This window comes from Carya illinoinensis, chromosome 11 (assembly GCF_018687715.1).
Source record: "Carya illinoinensis cultivar Pawnee chromosome 11, C.illinoinensisPawnee_v1, whole genome shotgun sequence".
NCBI classification, from domain to species: Eukaryota; Viridiplantae; Streptophyta; class Magnoliopsida; order Fagales; family Juglandaceae; genus Carya; species Carya illinoinensis.
Genome location: NC_056762.1, coordinates 35,722,520 through 35,728,519, shown reverse-complemented (window position 1 = coordinate 35,728,519; position 6,000 = coordinate 35,722,520).

The window sequence follows — 6,000 nt, the reverse complement described above, 5'->3', positions numbered from 1 at the left end:
GGAAACAACCACTTGATACCAGTTGTATTCTGGAACATCCTGGTTTTTTCTTTTTGTCTTCTTTTTCAAGACTTCAAGTCTTCAACCCATAGCTTTCATAATTCACAAGGCCACGTATTTCTTGACTTTTTTTCAAATTTTCTCTCTCTCTCTCTCTCTCTCTCTCTCAATTTCTCTATAATTTATTTCTTGATTTTCAATATTAATACTAATATATTTTATTTTATTATAAAAATTAACAATTTTATATAAAATTAAAGCTCATTTGCTAAATCAAGCTCTATTGTTTTATATTAATATTTATTTATTCTAGAATATTCATAAGCATAGTAAGAATTTATATAGTAGATATTGTTCTTAATCTAGTATAAAATATGTCTAATAGGAAATATGCATCCGGATATGAGAAACTAAAAATAAAAAAATTGATTGAATCCCAAAAATGACCTTTAAATAAATTTGTTACTAACAATAAACAAAATACGGCAAAAAATTTAAGTAAAACATTTGTAGATGATTAAGATATACACCAAAAGGACCAAAAGATAACAAAATAAATCAATTTTACATATCAAAAAGTAAGAAAAATAATTTTAAAATAAAAATATATTTAGATATAATCTAATTAATTTAATAAAAGATAAATGCTCCATTTTAACTTTCTCGTCTTAGGCCCTATAACGTATTGCGCCATCCCTGGTTTTACTTTAAATCAATATATATTTAACAAGATATTCTACCCATTGGAAGAAAATAGAATAGTAAAATAATGTTCACCTTTCTTTAATTTTGTAATTTAATTAAAGCGATTCTACTGAGGAGAAAAGGCTTTGTTACTTGGCGTGTAAACATTCATACCGCACGTAGTGGACTTATTAGTACGGCTATAAAGAAAAATAAAAACAAAAACAAAAAAAAAAAATCAATATTTTTTATTCTAATTGATTTGGCAGGCTTTTGCATCAGTTGTGTTTGATGGGTAAAAAATAACTTGCAAATAAAAATTTTTTTTTAGGAAAAATTACCTTTATTTAATAAAAGAGAAATAACTGTACAAATTTTAAATATAGAAGTCACGCGCAAGCCTTTGTAAAAAGGTAGACCTTACATTAAAAAAATATAGAAAAAAACATTCTTTTTAGTAGGGTCTATTATTTTACAAATATTTATGTAAAGTATGTATATTTGAACTTATACTTAGCATTACTCTTAATAAGTAAAAATTTGAACTTAACAAGACTTGTGGGAGTGTTTGACTCACCTATAAGTTGATACTATTGATGTTTATATATGGCTCGACCTCCCTTGAACCCTAAAACTAAAGCCTTGTAAAATATATATTGATTTAAAATAAAACTAGGGCTGGCTCAATAGATTTTGAGGCCTAAAGTGAGAAGTTAAAATAAAACATTTTTCTTGTATCAAATTAACTAGGTTATATCTAAATATATTTTCATTTATTTATTTATTTTTTATTTTTACTTTTTAAGATGCAAAATTCTGCAAAATTGATTCATTTTGTTATCTTTTGGTCCTTTTTAGAGTATTTTTTGGTCATCTACAAATGTTACCTAAATTTTCTCCTATATTTTGTTTATTGCTAGTAACAAATTAATGTAAAGATTATTTTCGGGATTCAATTAATTTTTCTATTCTTCTATTCTTCCATTTTTCTCTTTTTTTAAGTTTTTCATATTCAGATGCATATTTTCTTTTAGACATATTTTATAGAAGAAAAGAACAATATCTACTTCTACATAAATTCTTAGTATGCTTATGAATATTCTAGAATAAAAGAAATATTAACATAAAACAAAAGAACTTGATTTAGCAAATGAGTTTCCTTTATATATAAAACTGTTAATTTGCACAATAAAATAAATATATGAATATTAATATTCAAAATCAAGAAATAAATTATACATTAGAGAATTTTGAAGAGAAAGAGAAACAAAGTTTGAAACAAAGTCATGGAATACCATGGGCCATGTGAATTGTAAAAGCAATGACCAGTTGAAGTCTTGAAGAAGAAAACAAAACACACACAAAAAAAAAAAAAAAAAAAAAAAGAAAGAAGAAGAAGGGAAAGATGTTCTAGAAGACAAGTCAACTCGCACGAATGTTTTATTGCCACCAAACTTTACTGTATATATAAAATAAAAACTTCATTGTATATACAAGCTACATATTGTTGTAAAATAATATTGTAAAATTGTATGACCACATTTATCTAGTCGTCAAATGCACAGTGCGCATAGTGCCAGCATAGTACTGCATAGTAACTGGCATAGTAAATGGCCGACATAGCACAGTGCGCATAGTGCCAGCATAGTACTGCATAGTAACTGGCATAGTAAATGGCCGACATAGCACAGTGTGCATAGTGTCAGCATAGTACTGCATAGTAATTGGCCGACATAGCACAGTGCGCATAGTGCCAGCATAGTACTGCATAGTAACTGGCATAGTTCCCTTTGTACGCCTATATATATCGTTGAATTCCTTAAGAAATTCATAAGTTTCATAACTTCTCTGAGTTCTATCTCTCTCTCTCTCTCTCTCTCTCTCTCTCTCATTTTAGAAAGTTTTATAATAAATCTATCTCTCTCTTTCCTTTTCGATAGTTCTATAACACGTTATCAGCACGAAAGTTCTGACGATCTTGAAGCTAATAGTCCTCTACTTCAAGTAAGTTTTTCAATATATTTTTATATTCTTGATTTATATATGTAAAAAATGTCAAATCTTACAAAATTGAAATTCGTTGCTCTTGACATTTCTGGAAAAAATTATTTATCTTGGATCCTTGATGCTGAGATCCATCTGGATGCGATGAACCTGAGAGATACAATTAAAGAAGGAAATCAAGGGTCCCTGCAGGACCGTGCTAAGGCAATGATTTTCCTTCGGCACCATCTTCATGAAGAATTAAAAACTGAGTATCTAACGGTGAAAGATCCACTTATTTTGTGGAATGATTTAAGGGAGAGATATGAACACCAGAAAATTGTAATCCTCCCAAAAGCTCGTCATGATTGGATGCACCTGAGGTTGCAAGACTTCAAGAGTGTTAGTGAGTATAACTCTGCACCCTTTAAAATTAGCTCGTTATTGAAATTATGTGGTGAAAAAGTCACTGATGATGACTTGTTAGAAAAGACATATACTACTTTTCATGCCTCGAATGTGCTCCTGCAGCAGCAGTATCGAGAGCGAAAGTTCAATAAATATTCTGAACTTATATCTTGTCTTCTATTAGCTGAGCAAAATAATGAGTTTTTATTAAGAAATCACCAGTCACGTCCTACTGGTTCTATATCATTCCCTGAAATGAATGGTAATAAATTTACATCATTCCCAGAAGCGAATGGTGCATCTTTTCAAAGAAAAAGAGGGCGTGGACGTGGTAAGAAAAACTATAGAAGTGGAGGTCCTAGAAGTGACCACGCTAAAAGGGACAATAATAGATATACACCGTACCACCAGAAGTGGTTCAACTCAGAGAAGGGCAAAAGTCCTCAAAACAAATTTTTAAAGAAAGATGAAGATGGATGCCATAGATGTGGTATGACTGGACATTGGGCTCGTATCTATCGTACAGATAAACACTTGGTTGACTTATACCAATCTTCTATAAAAGAAAAAACAAAGAAATTTGAAACAAATTTTGCTGAACCATCATATGCTTTAGATTCTATAGATGGAGAAGATATTACAAGCCTTGATGTTTCTGATTTCTTTGAGGATTCTAGTGGTAGAGTTGATCATGAAAGTGTTCCTTTTTAATTAATGTATTTCCTTTATCTTATTATAAAATATTTTTATATTCTGCAATGTTTTGTAGTAATGAAAGCTTTATTTATTCTTTTATACTTGTTATAAATTATTGATGATATAATTTATCTGAGAATGGAAATGGAGCATCCCTGAAGGATCGCCCTAAATCAATAATTTTATTGAGTATCTCATATGAGTGATACTTGTACCAAAAACTCATTATGATTTATGCACCTGAAGTTGCATAATTGAAATTGTGGAAAGAATATATATTTGAATGAACGTCTCGAATGTGCTCCTGAAGTAGCAATATCGAGTATGCTCCTGAAGTAGTAATATGAAATGCAAACGTTCACAATATATTCTAAATTTGTGTCAGGTCTTTCAGTGACTGAGCAAAATAATGAGTTTTTGATAAGAATCATTAGTCACGTCTTACTAAATCTACATCATTTCCTGAAGTGAATGATAATAAATTTATATCATTCTATTCCCTGAAGTGAAAAGAATGATGCGTTTCATTCAAAGAAACTAAGAGATTGGAAGTGATAATGAATATCTTTTCGGGCCAGAAGCTCGTATTGGAAAAGCTGTAAGCTTTCTCTTTGAGATGATATTATACAAATTATTGAATCAAATATTATGATGCATCAAAAGGTGATATGATTCAAAATATTTGTATCTTTTAATGGTTATCTTGATCATCCAAAATCAATTATGATAAGTCGAATGATTTTCATATGGACGTCCATAAAAGAACCAGAAGATTCTTTTACTATAAAGTCTTACCACCAGAAGTGGAAAGAAAAATTTGTCAGAAGCAAATAAGATGAAATAATTCGACGTTATCTTGATTATCATATGTGAACCAGAAGTTCATATGATAATTAAATTATGGATGCAATAAGATAAAAATGTCTCATATTCGAGCTGCTAAAATCCCAGCGAGGATTGAAGTCCCTGAAGGACAATTAAGAAATTCAGCAGTCTAAAGACATGTTTAAAGGCATGTGAGACGTATTGATACAAAAGATAGAGCATATCAAAAGAGAAAAGCACAAATAATTTGGTGCTCCTGAAGAGGCCATACCCACGAAACAAGCAATAAAGTCCATCCAGATTTTCTGTATAAAATTCTCCTATATAAACTCTTGAAGAGTACAAATCTCCTGAAGAGTGCCTCCTGAAGAGGTTTATCATGAAAATGTCTTCCCTTGAAGAGGGACAGGTACCTGAAAATAACGAGATCTCGTTACATTTCATGAATAATGGAGAAATTATGAATAGAAATAAAATCGTTATCAACAACGTATTTCCATATGAGATGGCAATTGACATTACCAGAAGTAATGATGAAAGTGAATCAAGAATCGTCGAAGAATACAACGTAAAATATTGGCCAAATTTGAAAGAAACAATTCCTGCAGAATTGATTCACTAGTAAAATATGATGCATCGGGACTTATAGTCCAAACACCTAAAAGAGGTGATGCTTGTTGAATGTCACACGGGTGTTTATAGAAAGGAAATAAAAATGTGATATATAAATCACGAGTCAGTTTCTCAATTCCTGCAGAATTGATATGCAGAATTGATATCACTAAGTAAAATGTGATAAATATTGACTTGAAGTTCAAATACCTAAAGAGGTGATTTTTGTTAAATATCAGTGGATATTTATATACATGATATAAAAAGTCTGAAGCTTTTAATATGAAAATGTGATATAGAGATTACAAGTTAGTTTCTCGAAGAAACAATATTGATATGTTTTTAAAGTGGTTGAAATCATATTGAGATTTTTATTAGCTTGAAAGTTACCGAGAGTTTGGATATGCATGATTAACTGCATATTTATATGGATCATTGGATCATGATATATATATATATATATGAAAATCCCTGAAGGATAGAAAATGTCTGAAACTTCTAATATGAATACATCTGGAAATATGTATTCTATCAAGTTTCAAAGATCCTTATATGATCTAAAGCAATCCAAACGCAAATGAAAACAAGCTATTATTGCAGTTTATATATATGATTTAAATGTCATTGAAACTCCAGAAGAGCTCATAAAAACTGCACATATTTGAAATATAAATCTGAAACCTTTGCGGCTTCAAGGGGAAGATGGATGATGTTATTAGTCATGAAATGCCATCTTTTAATACAATTAGTATTTCAGATTCATATTATGGGTTTGATATGAAATGTGTATTA